Source organism: Heterocephalus glaber, unplaced genomic scaffold, assembly GCF_053883595.1.
Source record: "Heterocephalus glaber isolate CG9 unplaced genomic scaffold, H.glaber_assembly_v1.0 deba00001509, whole genome shotgun sequence".
NCBI lineage: Eukaryota > Metazoa > Chordata > Mammalia > Rodentia > Bathyergidae > Heterocephalus > Heterocephalus glaber.
This window is the reverse complement of record NW_028258325.1, coordinates 43,789,742-43,809,133: the sequence shown is the minus strand read 5'-3', so window position 1 is coordinate 43,809,133 and position 19,392 is coordinate 43,789,742. Positions and strand designations below refer to the sequence as shown.

The 19,392-nt window shown below is 38.6% G+C and overlaps 1 protein-coding gene across 10 annotated transcripts in view; it reads left to right on the top strand.

The window, feature by feature from the left end:
• Positions 1-18,380, top strand: part of Chic2 (cysteine rich hydrophobic domain 2) — a 111,607-nt gene extending 93,227 nt beyond the window's left edge. For 5 of the 10 annotated variants that reach the window (XM_021262344.2, XM_004849712.3, XM_087187659.1 and 2 more), the window contains one exon: positions 8,092-14,703. The gene's annotated coding sequence lies outside the window, so the exon portion shown is untranslated. Of the gene's footprint in view, positions 1-1,285; positions 7,528-8,091; positions 14,704-18,261 lie in introns of those variants that run through there. The other 5 variants (XM_087187660.1, XM_087187662.1, XM_087187661.1 and 2 more) reach the window with 5 other exon arrangements.
• The last annotated feature ends 1,012 nt before the right edge of the window (positions 18,381-19,392 follow it).

The window sequence follows — 19,392 nt, the reverse complement described above, 5'->3', positions numbered from 1 at the left end:
TCACATGCAGATGCCATGGTGTGTGTGTGTGTGTGTGTGTGTGTGTGTGTGTGCAGTTCTCATGGTCTGAATGAATCTGGAGTGAAACAACCTGAGAGAAAAATACCTGTTAAGTTTCATCAGTTTATTCCCACTGTACAGACTCTGTCCCTCCGGAAGAAGGATCTTGCTTCTGTGACAAAGTCAGATTTGTTTTTCTTTCCATTTACTGGAATGAGCTTTAAAAGAGCTGCAGGACAGGGACTGCTCTGGGGATAGGGACACTGTGCCTGCTGTTTTGGAGGCCTAGGGGGCCGCACAGCCTCTGGGGGACTTATTCTGAGAGGGCCTTTGTCCTTCTTGCCCCAGGTAAAGATCAAGCTTCACCTGGGGTTGTGAGCAGCCTTGCAGGGAAAGAGAGGCCCCTTGGAGAGAGAGGGATTTCATGACCAGGTGGTGGAGTGAACTTTGCAGACGGACACCTCTTGCTCACTCCTTTTCCTCTCTTACCTTTGAAAGACTGGCCAGGGTGAGTGAGAGCTGACCCACCTTTACTGAGGGAATGGAACATCTTTTCATTCAAAACAGCCATCTTCTCTCTAGCCTCCTCCCTTCCCCATTCCCAACATTTGTTTTTCTTCCCTCCCATTCCTATTCTTAGAATTGAATTATGTATCTAATATTTATTGAACACTTACTATATGTTTAAGCACCAGTTCAATTGCTTTATAGGTATTAAGTCACTGAATCCTCTTAACAACCCAATGAGATATTTCTATTATCATCCTCATTTTGCAGATGAACAAATTGAGGCTCAGAGTGATTGAGTAACTTCTCTAATGTTACGTAGCCACCAAATGGAAAGAATTGGGAGGTTAAAAACCTGGGTTCCAAGTTTTTATAACCCCTCTAGGAGTAGGTGATTGATTCATCCCAAATTTTCCAGAAATACACCATCCAATACAGTAGCCACTGGTCATATTTAAGTTGGTAGCTATTTAAGTTGGTATCTAAATTAATTAAAGTTAAGTAAATTAAATATTTAGTTCATCATTCAGATTGGTCATCATATTTCAAGGGTTCAGTATCCACAAATACTTGTGGCTACTGTATTAGATAAGGCAGGTGAAAAATATGCCCATAATCACAGCGGGTAATACTGAGTACATTGCTCTAGAAAATCCCCAACTTCTGGAATCTTATGATACTTAATAGAGGCCAGAAACAAAAAACAAATGAAAGTGATCTGTTAAATGTATAGAAAATGAAATACAAGTCTTGAAAACCTTTTATTTACTATTTACAGAGCAAAAAAAAAGTTCTTTCAGGGAAGAAGTTTCTAATGCAAGTGCTGAAAGAAAGTCAATCCCAGTAACAAAGGAGGCTGAGGCAGGAAGATTGAATGTCCGAATCTCACCTGGGCACCTTAGCAAGACCTTGTCTCAAAATAAAAAATAAAAAGGGCTGGGGATCTAAAAGTCAGTGGTGAGAGCCCCTGGATTCAGCCCCCAGCACTGAACAACAACAACAACAACAAAGAATCAAATACCACAGCAGTTTATAAAGTGGAATGCCATTTTTGTTAAAAACAACAACAACAACACACACACACACACACACACACACACACACACACAGAGGAACCCCTGGTAGGGCAACATTGCTAACCAGGGTTATATTTCCTGCAAAGTAGATAGCAGGGGTTGATGTTTGGGAGGGGTCACATTTTCTTTTTACACTTTTGTGTGTGTGTGTGTGTGTGTGTTTAAAATTATAGCAAATGTGATTTGTATTGACAGAAAACATTTCTAGAAAATAAAATTCATTGAATGAAAAAGAGATAGGAAACTGCTTTGTAAAGTATGTCCATTTGGTGTTTGGATAATAAGATCATATTCACAATCAAGTCACAATTTTAAAAGTACTGTGTCACCCTAAAGACATTTGCGGGGGTTCCCCCCCCCACTCCCCGCTTTTTCTTTTTTTGCTGGGAAAAAAATCTCTCAGCCCCTTCCTCTTTTAAAAATTTTTTGAAAAATGATCTCTCTAAGTTGCCCAAGCTGTCCTCAAACTTGAAAACTTGGGATCCTCCTGAGTACCTAGGATTGTAAATGTGCACCACTACACCCAACAGACATTTGCATTTTGCAAGAAAACAAATTTTGTTAAGTAGAGGCTTAGAGGTGCCTGCGCAGGACCTAAGAGAGAACTGGGTCTCCTCACTGGAGCCAGGGACCACATCACATAGACTGCCACTCTCCATGATCCAGCTGCACTGTGGAGCCCCTGTGACATCCAGGACCCCTGCAGATGGAAGCTCCTCAGCTCCAAGGGGAAGCACAAGCCTTAGAGATGTTATGGGGGAGGGGCAAGTTGGAGTGACAGGCAGAATAGGCTGCAGGTGGTGCAGAGGTGAATTGGGTGGTGGGGGTGGAGGGGGACACCCTGGAGCTCAGAGCTCGGGGCTCCTGCTCAAGACCGTGCTACCCTTTGCCATCCCCATGTCTGTCACCCACCATGTCTGGAGCTAGCAGGTGAGGGATGCAGGAAAGGGGGAGGGACCAGCCATCAGTGGACAGCACACGTGCTCACCTGCTTAGCCCAGCACCTGGCTCATCCTTGCCTTCACTTATCCTCCTGCATGTTCAGGTTTTGCTCTTTTCCAAACTAAAGAGAATCCCACCCTGACATACACAAACACACACACACACACATTTTAACACATGCTAAATATGTTTGCAAGAACAATGAATACATTTTTTTAAGCAGAAAGAAAAAAATCTGTACTGCGATAAATTCCAAATGTCTCCACAGCTGTTGGTTTTGGAGTGAAGCACAGTGTGGCTGTGCCCAGGGTCATCCTGGTCTGGTAGGGGCTCTGGTCCTGCAGTTTCCCCGGGGTACCAACTGCTGAGCTTTTCCACCTCAGCAATGGCCAAGTGAGACTTCCCAGACTGGCTTCCTGGGGCACGCCCAACGAGCAGATCACCTACACACAGGCAGAGGATGCCTTTCACGGCCATGGGGCTGAGAAAAGGCCTGTCACCAGAGCAGTCCAGAGCTGGCTTCTAGGCAGAGGAAGCCTCCCTGCTGTGCACTCCCCTCGGGCAGCTGGCTGAGGGACAGACAAGAGTGTTGGTCACTTGCACGTCCTTTCAGCATGGAGCACATTTGTGGTTTATAGCGTCTGTCGAGGGATTGAAAGGTCTGAGGTTCAAACTCTCAGGGTCTCAAGGGAAAAGAAAAGAACTCTGAGTAAGAAAACATTTCTAGCAGCTCCTCTCAAGGGTGCATTTGTGAGGCCCTAACTCTTGACCCCAGTGTGAGAAAGCGTGTCTCTCAGTAGAAAACCGGAAGGCATGTGACCCCAGGCCCCAGTGGCGAATTCCTCCTGGGCCTGGCCACACAGATGCTCTGTGGAGCTGCTGCCCAGAGCTGGGAAGGAAGGGCCACTAGGCCTCACTGAGAAGCCTTTCAAATCTTTCCTGTCAGAAACATGTGTCCTTGTGTGCTCAGAATATATGGCAGTTAAGAGCCCAGGGAGCAGGGAATGAAAGAGAGGAAAAACTTTTTTTTTTTTTTAATCCCATGAATTTAAATGCAAAGAAAAAAAATTCTCTATGACTTCACTGACAAAAACACACAAAAATAAGGCATTGCCGTTGTGACTTGTCTTTCCCTACAGGAAGGAAAAATTTTGAGCTAACATCTGAGCTTCTCAAATCCTCACAACATAGTTTGAGAAGTGGCCTCTCTGGCATCACCACCGGGAACAAACACAGAATCCTCATCCAGGCTGTATCTTCTTGGTGTCAGGAAGAGTCTTTGCCAGGCAGCTGCAGGGGCCTCTGTCTCCTGGTGTCATTTGAATTTAATCTTGCCAGATTGTTGTCAGGCTCCAATTCCAGGCAGAGTAATTTTTTCAAGGGACAGAAACAGTCCACACTAGGTGGCCTAGTCCGACCACTGTCATATGCTAGAGTGCATGAGGCCCCCCGGTAAAACCTCTGTCTACCTGATGAAAAATGTTTCAGTGACTGTTCGTCACTTAGGAAGCCCTTGCAGGAGCCTGACATTCGCATCCGGAATCTGTTTGGGGGACAGAACGCTGTGGCAGAATCACTATGGAGCAGCCTTTGTCTTTCTTCCTGGCATAGCACAGCCAATCCAAAATGGGCCATCGTCTTCAGGGCCTGTCAAAGAGAACCAATGAAAAGGCTATGAGCAAAGATGTTAAAAATTTTCCTAAATATTTTTACTGTAATTGTTTGCAGCAATCATGCAAGAGACCCCTGTAAAGCTTTCCTAGGAATAGTGTTAGGATGAGCAAAATGTCTGGAAACACACCAAGTACAATCTGTTTTTGCTCTTCAGGTAGTTATGTTCCACAGAGTCACTGCAAATACTGAATTGAGCATGGTACTTCCGACGTAATCTCAGCACTCTGGGAGGTTGAGGTAGGAGAATCACAAATTTGAGCACAGCCTGAGCAACTTAGTGACTTAGCAAGACTGTATCTCAAAACAAAACAAAACAAAACAAAACAAAAAATTTGAGAGAGAGAGAGAGAAAAGGAAGGAAGGAAGACAGATAAGACAAGACAAGACAGAACTGTTGTTCTTGGGGAAATAAAGGATTAGATTCCTTTGAGCCTTTGGTCACAATCTCTCAACACAAATCCTTGTTTTATGTATGTTTCTGTTTAAGGACACTTCATTTGCAATACACTGTTCATTCATTGACTCTGAGCCCATGACTACCAGCACTGTTGTGCATGCTGGAGCCAAGATGACCTAACTCCTGTATTCTGCCTTTGCTTCACAAGGCACACCGCAGCCTTCTTGTACTTGAGAACATCAGGCAGCGTGTAGCACTGCCCTTGGGGCCAGTTTAAACAGTGAAATCTGCAAAAGGACAAAAATGCAAAACCTGATACTATGTAGACTTTAGAAAGGACGCAGATTTAGAGTATGAAAGGTGAAATCAAGATGGCAGAGCTTCACCATGTTCAACTTCAGTAGGAGACTCCCATTGGGTGAATCCAATTTTTGTCACTCTGTGTATGTCTACAGATGACTATGAAATCTTTGCCAACCATTTGTTTTAGGGTTGCAATATATTTTACTGAGCAGGGAAATTTACAGATACGACATTTGGGAACAATGAGAAACACTGAGAACTAAGAACCGTATATCTCTCAGTATAACATTCCAGAAATCCTATTCTTATTCCACAACATTTACCTGAAGATCTACAAGGTATAATAGAAAAATATGGTGAATGTTTAAGTTAAAATAAATTTATTACAGTAAAAGGCACATTGCTATTAATCCCTCTCAAAATATACACCCACACTTCTGACATTGTTCTTGCCACTTTCTGGAGTAGTTCTGAAAGTCCTCTTTCGTGGGTGTCTCTAGTTGCACTGTCGTGGGTGCCTCCATGTCCTGAGTCAATTCAAACCATTTAACTTTCACAGTTATTTTGACTTTGAGGAAGAGCCAGAAGTTGCATGGTGCCAGATCTGGTGATGAAGACACATTGTTAGGTTTCCACAAGGTCCCCTTTCTGTTGAATTATCACTTGGCAGCACTATTCACTGTATTTTTTAATCATACCTCATAAAGACACCCACAAAAGAGGACTTTCAGAACTTCTTCAGAAAGTGGCACAGTGGGACAAGTGTGTTTGAAGTGGGGGGGGGGTATTTTGAGGAAGATAAATGGCAACATATCCTTTACTGTAATAATTTAAGCATTCACTATATTTTGATCACACCATATAAATTTATCATTGCTATTTTGCTTATACTAACCTCTGGGGAGGGAAACACATTATATTATTTCAGCCATTTGTATTGAATTATGAAAATACTTCTTAGCTTCCTTGATGAAGAGCACTAACTGGAAAGCCCATTTAGAAAGGTTGGTACTATATTTAGAGGTGGTGAGGCCTGGAAGTTATGGAGAAGGATTGCTGGCCCAGAGGCAGCAGACCACAAGGACTGTGCACAAGGGCCTCTCGGAGGGTCCTGGGCCCTAGAAGACCACTGTCCCGAGGCCAGTGTGCTATACCACCCAGCCCCCTCTCTCCCCTCATCCTCCCCCAGAGGACTTGCCAGAATCCACCTGCACTTCAGGATTTCATCCAGAACTGTCCTCACAGACACAGTTGATTTGCCCACTTCTGAAAGCACTTCCTATTTATCCCTGGGGCTGGAAACATCTGTTCTGAGACCAGTTGGTTCTGTGTGGTGACCTTGGTATCTTAACTCATTGGAGTCAGCAACCATCACTGTATGTTTCTCCACTCTGGCAAACCCCTCCAATCCTAGTGCTGAGTTTTGGGTCTGAGCAGGTGCAGGTGGATGAGTCTTATCTTACCTGGTGAACTGGCCTCTGAAGTTGTTGTCTCCACCACAAAGCCTTCAAGCCCTCCCACCTCCTTGTCTCCTGGCTGGGGCCACAGTTTAGGAAGGGTAGATTCCACCATAACCTCCTGACTCAGGACTGACCTCTGCCCCTAAATTCGCTGTGGTCCTGTCCCGATTTTCCAGTTTCCTGACCTCTTGCTTGTCTTGATCTCTAGCAGCCACAGGCTCTGTAACTCCCAGACTGCCTTCTTAGCACCTTCCTAGGAGGGCTGGGCCCCACTGGTGTTCCCCACCTCCAACCCCACGTGATGCTTCAATGGTTCAAGTCTCTCTCTGGGGAGGGGTCTGGTTTCTGTGCCCGCCACAGAGCATCTTGCCAAGTAGGTTAACCAAGGAAGAGCCAAGACTTGGGTATAGCCTTGCTACTTCCAGATCTGTTAGTGATTGACCATGAGCTGCTGAACAGGCAATCTGCATAGTGGGTGTTTAATTTTCTTCTAGGCCAATGATAATCATAGAATGTCAGGGACAGAAGAGACGCTGTATTCCCTTATGTCAAAGTTAAAAACTGAACCCCAGAAAGGTAAAGGAACTTGCCAGAGTCACACAGCTGATTAGAGGTAGGACTAGAATCCAGGTCATCTTGTCCAAAGCTGATGCTTGATACACTGTACTGTGTGTGTCTCCTATTTAGTTGAAGATAGCCCACGAGAGAAGGAAGGCAGCATCTCTCATAAGGACCTGAGTTCGAGTGCAGTTACAGGAACCATTGTAGCTGGTTTAAGCCAAAAGGGATTTGATGAGGGAGCTTGATCCTTACAACATTGTTAGATGGGCTGGAAGGTCAGGCCCACACTGACCTCTAGAAGTGGCTACCAGAAAGGTGCACACAGGGGACTGCTTTCTGTGTCCCTTTCTGGGCACTCAAGAAACTTCTGTCCTAGCCACTGGTCCAAACTCCCTTGCCTTGACTGAGATATGGGAATCAGGAAACCACTCCCAGAACCACTCCCATAAAACTGTCATGTGTGTTGCTCTGTCCCTGCCTAGTTTCATTTCTAAATCCTGTATCTCATCTGGGCAGGATGGTGTGTGCTTGTAGGGCCATTTGCTCAAGAGGCTGAGGCAGGAAGATCACTTGAGCCAGGAGTTCAAGACCAGCCTGGGCCACATGGTGAGATCCTATCTAAAGCAAACAAAAAGCAAATTTACATCTCTGGCCAATGCACCTGATTGGTATAACCTGAGTCACATTCAGAATCCTGTCTCCGTGGGAGTCTGAGATATATGGACTTAGGGATATGCAGTACAGGCAGGAGGAAGCTGGACTGGATTGGAGTGATCTAATGTACAGAGTTCTCACCCACTAGGCTTCAGTTTCCTTATCTACAAAATGAGAAAACAGATTTTGCTGATTTCATAGTTGTTATTAACAATAAGAGGTTGTATTGTAAGTGAAACACTATTCCAGGGACATCACAAATGGTCAATAGGTGGTAGTTATTATTTTAAAGATTTTAGCCATGAACTTCATGAAGGTTTCATGGTCTATCTTAAACTGTTATCAGTTCATTTCTCTGTGAACTCAGCCCAAGATTTTAACCTTTTTCAGCCCTGGCTGTTAATTAGGTATAGCTGACTTCGTTTACAGAAATTAAGTTTTCATTAAAATAGGGCTTAAAATCTTATCAAATTGAAATAGACTTTGGGGAATAATCTTATCACTCCTTCTTTTACAGGAAGAAAAATAAGTGTCAGAGAAGACCAAAGCAACCATGATCCAAATAAAACCATTAACTAATCTCAAAGCCAGAACCAGCACCAGCCTAATCCTCCTTCCAAAACAAATAACCAAAGAGAGTAGTGGAGATGGTAGCATTTTCAATTTTGCAAAATATTACAAAAACCATATAGTGAGTTCCAATTTTTTTTTTTAAAAGTCTGTCTTGGCAAATACATGCAGATTTGGGGGGGCGGATCTTCATTATTCTAAAAGAAAAAAACAACAATAGATTCTATCTCAACAGTCAACACTATGAATGAGAAATATTGGAGGTATAGTACTCTTCTTAAGATCAGGAATTAGATGAGCCTGCCTTCTAATGCTATTGTAATTTAATGTTCCAGAAGTCCTAGGTAATTCACTGAGAAGAATAAGAAATGGCGCATGCCAGTAAAGAGCAGACTGAATCATCATTATTTGCAAATCTTTGGTGTTATACATAATGCGTAATTGTCTACCAAGAAAACACAAAAGAGTCAACTGAAAAATTGCAGTCATAGATATAATAAGAATCCAATGATATGGCCAGTTAAAAACATACATATTTTAAAAGTTAGCTGTTTTCTTTTATCTCAGTAATAATGAGTTTGAAATTATAATGCAAAAATGAAAACTAATTCTCAATATCAACACAAATCATCAATTACCTAGAAATAACTTAGGAAGATGTGCAGGACTTGTAAGAAGTAATGTTTTACAAAGGGCATAATATAATGGAGGCTTGAATAAATGAAAAACAGACTTCGTCCCTAGAGGTAAAGACTAATAGTATAAAGATGTTACTTCTCTATCCCTTTAAATGTATCTCCAATAAAAAAAAAAGTCTATGGGGATTTTGACAAGATGATTCTAAAATTTCTCTGAAAGAACATCATATAAATATAATCTTAGAAATCAATCCTATATTTTATTTATGGGCAGCTATATATTAAGATAAACCTTTAAAGCATATACGGGAAGATTTCATGTTATATTCATGTTCATGGCTACTCATAAGTTGTGGGGAAAGCAGTTGGGCTAGAACCCATAGGGGACTTTGGATCAATCTGTTATATTTTATCTCTCTCTCTGAGGCAACTGTGCTAAGATGTTAACATTTGTTAATAGTAACAAATATGGTAAGTAATGTTATAGTATTGTTCTATAATTTCATTTTTCTATGGCTTTATTTTATTTTTTCCTGAAAGAAGACTGAGAGGGATGATGAGTCTTCACTGCCAGATATTTTGAATTCTGAATAATTAATATAGGATGGCTTTTGCACAAAAATCAATGACACTAAAAATAACTATAATGAAAACTAGAAAAAGATCCAAGGGGAAGAAGTCTTTCAAACCAGTGAGGAAATGAATAGAGGTTCTTATTGATGTTAAGAACACCATTGCACATGAAATAATTTTTTTTGTTTGTTTTTTGAGAGAGGGTCTCAGTATGTAGTCCGGGCTCGTCTTGAACTCACTATGTAGCTGAGGCTGGCCACAGACTTGCAGTGATCCTCTTGCCTCAGCTTCCTGTGCAAATAATTTTTTTTATCAGAGAAGTTTTAAAAAAGTAAAAAATGAAAGCACAAAAGAGAAAGAGGAAAACATTATTGCATATTTATCTGGTTTCAGGATAAAGAAGTCGAAATTTCTGAGCCCAAATATAAAATACTATTTAATGGTAATCAAGCCATTGAAGTAGGATGAGAAACAGGTATACTTAAACTTCATGGATGAGAGGGAATTTATATAATCTTTTGGGAGAATAACTATAAAAAGCATTTAAAATGGTAATACACTTTGACCTGATAATTCCAGTAGGAATTTATCTTAGAGTAATGATCAGAGAAGTACCAAAACTATGATGTACAGGATCTTTGCACTTGTATATACTCTATGTCAGGATGTGCTTCTAGAGGAACCTATGCTAAGATGCCCAGGAAATCTCTAGGAAGGCAGTTTGGAAAATACTTGCTTTATTCTAAGGAAACACAGAGGCTTTAATTTCAAGGCTCAGTGAGTATTAGCTCTTTATGCAAAGTAAAGCACAGAACACCAAGCCATATGAGTAGCTCTTTAATTTATTTAATTTCTTCCATATTCATTCTTTGAAAGATCAGAGACAGAGGCTTTATTTCCAGTGATTAACCAGCTTAGTTAGAATGTTTGAATTTAATTTTTCCTCTCACAGCTTTTAATAAACAAACCATTATGGGTTAATTTGGAGTGGGGGAATGACTTACATCTATTACGCACACACATAGTGTGCATGATACATGATATTGCACAGTAACCTTCCTAGGAAAAATTTGTTTTACATTTCCTGGCTCTGCCTGTAATTTTTTTACTCTGTTCACAGGAAAATAAACATTGGCACTATGAGTGGAAATGGAAAGCAGCAGTGAGAAAAGCACCTGTTTGTGATTTCTCATGCTGTTGCTGCCTTTCAGGGGAAGTTTTGAGAAGAGTTACAAGGGCATTGTTTGTGATTAGGATAACTGTGAATATTGATCTTTTTAAAGAAAATTTTAAAACTAGGTGGTGTTGTTTTATGTTCACATAAAGGCCAGTAGTTATTACATTAAAATTCATTTCCATCTCTTTGTTTATACTACTGATACTACTTTTTTCTGTCAAATCTTTTAAGAAAGTATAGTACAAAGAAGTAGACTATTTTTTCATCATGTTTGTTCTGAAAGGATTCGATGTAATTGAACATTTTAATGCTGTCATTATTTTTTGTTCTATTCATCTCTGCTTGTCCAAGTTTAGTGGAATAGAAGTGCATAGATCAATAGAATTACAACAAAGATGAGTGTTTACAATAATATATGAGCTTATATTCCATTGCTTAAGCATTTAGTCTAGCTGAATGGAGAAGAGATGAATTACATTAGGATTAAAGCCCCAAATTTTTATATACTTGTTTCAGACAGAAATCTTTTTAGGTGTAATTAATTATTAAGAAGTATCCCATTAAAATGTCTCAACAAGTAGTTAATGTGTTTAAAGATGATGTGAAATGGTTTTGTGGGATGCAGTATAAAAAAAAATTTGTATTTTTCTGGATATCTGTTTCAAATATCCAGATGTTGATGTTAAAAACTAGGTGTAGTTTAATTAATATTAATGATTAATGATATTAATTCACGGGCACTAGAATTAACTATTTTTTAAAAGTATAATTACATTGGACATAATCATAAACACAGGTTCATACTTTTAGACAACAGGAGGACTAGTGAGCATTTCACCTGTTTGGCTGGTAGATTTTCCCCAAGATTGAATAATTCAGATTGTTTTCAGGCCAAGAAGTTTGCTCCATTTTTTGTCATTCTTGGAAGTTTGTTTCCAGATAATATTAGGTAGGTAACGTTAGTAAGCTAGTAGTGTCAATTTAAATATGATATTGGGAGGATGGAGTTTAACTGTTGCATATAAGCTGAGAACTAATAGGAGAGCTGATTTAGCATAATGGATGATACTAGGCTTGGTTTCTTGTGGCAAAATTTAAGACAAAATAGAAATCCATTTCTTTCCATGGTCAAAGCTCTGGAGGGGCTTCAGCGTAGCAGCTTCAGGGTGATCAGGAGTCCCAACTCCTGCTGTATGGCTCTGCCCCTTTTAATCATCCATTTCAGGTCCTTTTTGGAAGGAGGAAGGAATGGACAGTAAGGAGAAGTCTGGAGAAGGTGTATATCAGCTGCCCTTAAAGGAGATTTCTGGGAAGCTACATTTGAACTTTTGTTTGTATGCTACTGACCTGAGCTTGGTCCATGTTGATACCTAACTTCAAGGCAGTCTAAGAATTGCTGTCTTTTTTATCTAGACTACCATGTATCCAGTTAAAAACTGAAGATAATTTTGCTAAGGAACAAAGTAAGAATAGGAATTTGGATACCAGCTGGCAGCCTGTTCCATAGTAAAAGCAGAATATTGGATATTAGGAATCCTCTAACTGACTTCTATTTACCTGATACCCTTAGCATACCCTGGGCTCTTTGAAGATTAAAAAAATGCTACAGACACTTCTCTAGAAAAATGAATCTGTGCTTACATGTGTGGAATTCTGTAGCATTGTTGTCTCTGAAACCTATCCATGTATCATGGCCTAGGATTTAATTTTTTGGGTGTTTTTTGTTCTTAAAGCTTTTTATTATAAAAATAAATTCATATTAATTGTACAAATTAATGGTTTTCACTATGACATTGCCACATATGTATATATCATACTTTAATCATTTCTACCTGCGCTACTTCCTTTCTTTTTCTCACATTTTATTTTTAAAAATATATTTATTAATGCCTGTTAATTTTTTAGAGTATTGAATTTCAATGTGATATTGTCATACTTGCAGATAACATATTATAATCATATCCTTTGCTCTTTTCTCCTTTCCTTAAATTCCTCTCTATCCTACACTTATTCCCTTCCTCTTGACTAATAACAGTCACCTTTCTACTTTTATGCCAAGCCTGAGGGATTTTTTTTGTGTATGTACCCACTTTTAAGATTTCCCTCACAATTCCAAGAATACCAATAGAAGAAGCCACCAGGCAGGGCAAGCAATTAAACAGAGGGGAAAGACAGGGAACCGATGACAGGAAAATAATATGGCAAGGATAAGCCAATACATATTAGTTATAACAATCAATGTAAATGGTTTCAATGCACCAATCAAAAGAAACAGACTGGCAGAATGGATCAAGAAATAAGATCCAGAGCTGGGGATTTAGCTCAGTGTTACCAGCACCTGCCTTGCAAGCGCAAGGTCCTGAGTTGGATCCCTGGCATCAAAAAAAAGAAAAAAAGAAAAAGAAAAAGGATCCAACAATATGTTTCATATAAGAAACACATATAGCTCAAAAAGAAATTCATAGAATGAAAGTCAAAGGATGAAAAACAATACTCCATGCAATAGGAATCCAGAAAAAAGCAGGGGTAGATATTCTATTTATAGACAATATGAACTTCAAGCCAAGACTGATCAAAAGAGATGAAGAAGGCCTCTACATCCTTGTAAAAGGAAAATTCCAAGAAGAAGAGATAACAATCATAAATGTATATGCACCAAATACCAGTGCACCTAAATATATAAAAATATTAATGGACATGAAAAATCTAATAAGCACTAATACAATTCTAATGGGGACCTCAATATCCACTGTCACAAATAGACAGATCAACTAGATTAAAAAATCAACAAAGAAATATCAGAACTGAACCAAACCTGTGAACAAATGGACTTAGTGGATGTCTACACAGTATTCCACCCCACAACATATGAATGGACATTCCTCTCAGCTGCACATGGGACATTCTCCAAAACAGACCACATACTAGCCCATAGAACATGCTTAAGTAAATGCAAATGAATTGAAAGTCTCCCGTGCATATTATCTGACCATAGTGCAATGAAATTAGAAATCAATGGCAAAAGAAACCTCAAAAAGTCCATAAACACATGGAAATTAAATTACACCTCCATGAACAACCAATGAGTCACAGATGAAATTAAAGGAGAAATAGACTATATCTACAATTAAATGATAATCCTGATTCAACATACCAGAACATACGAAAGTTCATGAAAGCAGTCCTAAGAGGGGAATTTATAGCAGTGAATTCTCACATCAGGAAAACAGAACAAGCTAAAAAAAATCCCAACCTAATGTTGAACCTCAAATGTCTAGAAAAAGAAGTCAAGCCCAAAGCTTATATGAGTGAGGAAATTATAAAGATCAGACCAGAAATTAATGCAATTGAGACTGAGAAAACAATACAAAGAATCATTGAATTGAAGAGTTGGTTCTTTGAAAGATTAAATAAACCCTTAGCCAACTTTATCAATAAAAAGCAAAGAAAAGACTCAAATCCATGCATTTAGGAATGAAATCAATACCTACTTCCAAAGACTGTACTCTAATAAGATGGAAAACACACAAGAAATGGACAAATTCTTAGATACATATGAATTACCAAAGCTGAATCAAGAAGACATAAATTTCTAAATAAAGCAATATCAGTCAATGAAATTGAAAATGTAATTAAAAACATCAACAAAGAAAAGCCCAGGTCCTGATGGTTTCACTGCTGAATTCTATAAGAAATTTAGAGAAGATTTTATGCCACTACTCATCAAAGTCTTTAATGAAATTGAAGGGGAAGCAATACTCCCAAAATCATTCCTGGAAGCAAATGTTATCCTAATACAAAATCCAGAGAAGAATCTACCAAAAGACTTCAAGATGTAATAACCAAATTCAGTATAGCACAGATGGATACAAAGTGAACACTCAAAAATCACTAGCATTCCTGTACACAAATAACAAACTCACTGAGAGAGAAATTAGGGAGATAACTTCTTTCACAATAGGATCCCCAAAAATGAACTACTTAGGAATCCATCTAACAAAGGAAGTAAATGATCTTTACACTGAAAGTTACAGTACTCTGGAAAAGGAAATCAAAGGAGATATCAGAAAATGGAAAGATATCTCTTGCTCTTGGATAAGAAGAACCAACATAGTGAAAATGGCCACACTCCCAAAATTGATATACAGATTTAATGCAATCCCAATCAAAATACCATTAGCAGGGGCCGGGGATTTAGCTCAGTGTTTTTGGTGCCTGCCGCGCAAGCGCAAGGTCCTGAGTTTGATCCCTGGCACCAAAAAAAAAAAAAAAAAATTAGCTTCATTCATTCAAAATACCAGTAGCACACCTCACAGAACTACAGAAAACATTCTTAAAATTCCTTTGAAACCAGAAGAGACCTAGAATAACAAAAACAATTCTGGGCAACAAAGGCAAGGCAGGGGACATCACAGTCCCTGACTTGAAATTATACTACAGAGCTACTATGATTAAAAACAGCATGATACTATCAAAAACAGACGCGAGGATCAATGGAACAGATTAGAAGATTCAGAAACAACCCAAAACACACCAGCCACCTTATCTTTGACAAAGGAGCCAAATACCTTCACTGGAAGAAGACAGTTTCTTTTATTTAAAATTTTTAAAAATAACTTTATTATCAAACACACACACATACAAAAATTAAAACCATTCAAAGAAGAACAATGCAAGGGGAAAAAACAACAATAATATTCAAATACAGTAGAACTCAACCAAAACAGAATTGAAAAGCACTTAAACATTTTTCCATATAACTTAAAAAAGCATCTCAAGCACCCGCAAGACACCAGAGGATGTGATTTGTTTCAGAAAGATCCCCCAAACCAACATCGAACAAATAGTGGTCTGGAAAAAAACTCCAGTTAGTTAGCAGACTCCACATAAGCCAAACTTCTCCCTAATTTAAATTTTGTTACAATCATATGACACTCAATGGAAACACAATCCGAGAAATGTTATTAGGCAATTTCATCCATGTGTATCCTTATTTACACTTTCAGTTTCTCACACTAGAGAAACTATTCTGTATTTACACATATGTGTCCTATTTATTTCACTTAAGAGGATGGCCTCAATATTCATCCATTTAGCTATAAATGTCTCTAGTTTCTCATTCTTTATCGCTGAGTAGTACTCCATTTTATAAAAAAAACACATCTTCTTTATCCAGGCTCCAGTTGATGGGCACTTGGGCTGTTTCCAAACTTTCGCTATTATGAACTGTGCCGCTATAAACATGGGTGGAAATATATCTCTGTGGTATGATTCTTTTAATTCTTTTGGGAAGATACCCAGCAGGGGGATAGCTGGGGAAGATAGTTTCTTTTAATGGTGCTAGAAAAACTGTCTTTCTACATGCTAAAGACTAAAACTAGACCCATGTCTCTCACCATCCACTAAACTAAAATACAAATGGATCAAAGATATAAATGTTAAAACAGAAACACTAAATCTACTGAAAGAGAGAATAGGTAGAACTCTTGAGGACACAGATGTGGGCAAAGACTTCATAAACAAAATCCTGATCACATGGGAAATATCACAAAAAATCAACAACTGAGATCTCATCTTATTAAAAAGCTTTTGCACAGCAAAAGAAATCAACAAAGTAAAAAGACAAACCAGAGTGGGAAAATTTTTTGCCAGCTGTTTTTCAGACAAAGGACTAATATCTAGAACATATAAAGAACTAAAATAAATCAGACCCCCAAATTTAAAGACCCAGTCCAAAAATAGGCTTCTGAGATGAATACACATTTCCCAGATGAAGAAGTAGAAACAGCAAAAAAAATATGAAAAAATGTTCAACTTCACTGGTCATTCAATAGATACAAATTAAAACAATGCTGAGATGCCATCTCACATCAGAAAGAATGGCTTTTATGATGAAATTAACCAATAATAAATGCTGGTGGGCGTGTGGGGGAAAAGGGAACCCTTCTCCACTGCTGGTGGGAATGTAGACTGGTGCAATCAGTATGGAAATCAGTGTGGAGATTCCTCAAAAAACTAGGATTAGAGGTTCTATTTGACCCAGCTATTCTCTTCGTGGGTATCTTCCCAAAAGAATTAAAAGTATCATACCACAGTGATATATGCACACCTATGTTTATAGCAGCACAGTTTGTAATAGCCAAAGCTTGGCAACAACCCAAATGCCCATCAGCAATAAACAGATAAAAAAATATTTTTTTAATATAATGAACTACTACTCAGGCATAAAGAAGGATAAAATTGAGGATAAATGGATGCACCTTGAGACCATACTCTTAAGTGAAATAAATCATACATGTGTAAATATCATATTGTTTCTCTGGTGTGAAAAACAAAAAGTGTAAATAAGGACAAAAATGTATAATAGATATTGTGAAATAGAAAGATATTGTTCAAAATAATACTAAGTGTCAGATACTTTGATAATAATTTAAATGTTTTATGCAAAAAGGTATAGTTTTTTAGGAGATGAGTTGATAAATTAACAATTTAAAATATATTCTGTTATGATCATGATACACAGTGTATTTATTATTGTTATTCTCTATTTTTTAATAAAATTTTATTTTTTCATAGAAGTGTTTTTATATTTCCTTTATTAATATCTACTTGTATTACATTAAAATAAAAAATTAAAAGATATAAAGATAAATTTCCTTCTGAGAAAAACTTTTGCTCAATATCACACACACATGCACAAAAAGATTTTTCTTTAGAAAGTTTCACTGTAAGACATGTTTTTGGAAGTTTTTGTTATTTATTCTTGTACTCAACAAATGTTTGCTAGCATACTCCATTTGTTAGTTGCTTGGGAAGCTCTTGGAAATTCAAAGTCACCATGATACTCTGTTAAGCATTGACTGAGTGGCTGACATGGAATGGGGATCCTAAGTACATCCTTCATTTTCTCCATTTTACAGCGAGGAAACAGTCTGCCTAAGATTCTGCAGCTAGTGAGTGGTAGAACTTGTGTTTGAACCTGGACCTGAGTCTAGTGCCTTTTGAAAGTTTGATGAAATAAACACTGCCAGGACCAGGAGGTACATTGAGGAGAGGGTATTTTAGTTGTTCAGTTTCAAATTCTTGCCTTGGTTTATGTAATAGGAAGTTCTTTGTGCCTTAGTTTTGTCTTAGTACTTTGCAGAGCCACTTAAAATTTTTAAGTATGTGATGATGTTACCTTTTGGTTCTGTTCTTTTAAAAATTTACATTGCATTCAGCATGTGACATGTGCCAACTGATGATCTTACCTGAGTTGTACAAACTGTTCATATATGAAAATGTCTTATCAGCATTCAGATTCTGTGTATCATGAAAAAAATTTATGCAAACCACCTTTCCCTCACCTTGCAGAGCAGAACATGCTGGTGCTGTGTCCTCTGTCTTCTCACAAGCTGCTGTCATGGACACCAGCAGCATCGCTTGTGGAAGTCAGCAGGAAAGTTGTTTGCTTCAGGCTGAAGTTTTTGCCCCACCCTCAGTACAGATGTTCTCATAATTTCTTCTCTTTAGCCATGTTTATTTGTGAGTGGACACCTCTACTTCTTGTTTCTCAGAAACATTATTTTATTTCGTTGCTGATTCTAATTGTGATAGAGCCTAGATGTGACTTTAAAGTTTGCATAATAAGCACAGCACAGGCAGTTGTTGGCCTGAGCTGCTTTCCCATCTCTGGATGTAAAGCATTTGATCATTCTCTGTGTAAGTGTTGATTTGCATTTAATTCCAGGATGATTTGATGAAACTGTCATAGAAGAGAGAAGACAGTGTGCCAAAGATCTGCTGCAGTTCTCTGCCAACATTCCCGTTCTTTAAAACAGTAAATAGCTCAAAGAGTTTTTCAAAGTTTGTTTGTCTTTCCAGAATGTTTTGTGTCTTATCAAACAATTTTGTTTTCTAATTTGCAGTAAATTTAAGTAGAAAACTTCATTATTCCAGTTTGTAGAGGTTTCAGTCCATAATCAGCTGGCTCTAAGGCAGGGTGGCATGACACACAGGCATCACAGAGGAGAAACAGCTCATGGCAGGCAACAGGTAGCAAAGCAAGCAACAAGCCACAAGTGACAAGCCTATACCACTTCTTTTGAGTTCACCATCTAGTTGCTAAGGCTGCTAGAAAAAAGTTATATATAAATGACGAGGTCTCCATTTTGGAAGAGGACAAAATACTTACTGTAGTAATTCAATCCTGATAGTTTGTTTAAAAAATGCTAAGACATTTTATGTTAAAGAGCAGAAATTCAAAGTTTACTTGTTATTTGTATAGGTGATAGGGAGGATTATTAATTACCTAATGTATTTGTGCTCTAGTGATAAGTGTAATTTATAAACTCCCCAGTTTAAGAATATAACCTAATTGAAATGAATTAAAGGTTCAGATCATATAGTGTCCACAATTCCTGGCTCCCCCTTGGTGAGGTAGGAGAAGGGATTGTAGGTCTGTCCTGTCACCCAGTGCCTGCCTTCACAGTCATGGCATTGTTGCCCGGATCTCTGCAGGCACAGTGAAAACTGTGATGGGGAGAAGTGAAGGGAGGTTTCTCCCTATGTGCAAGAGGCTCTTTTGAACCTTTGGACTTGAAATGAATTTCTCATTTGGATTTTGCATCAGCACTCATTAGGTCTGATCACCAGATGCTCTGCTTTTGCCTTTTGAGTACATAGTAAATTTGTAATTCTTAGTCCCTGAATAGTGTGGATCTTAAGCACCCTGAAAGGCCCATATTGTAAAGGCTGGTCCCCAGCATGGCACCACACTGGTGGGGACTTAAGAGATGGGGCCGCATCAGGGGTCTTTTGGTCATGGGGGCCTGCACTTGAAGGGGATAGTGGGACCCCAGCCTTTCCTTTTCCTCTCTTC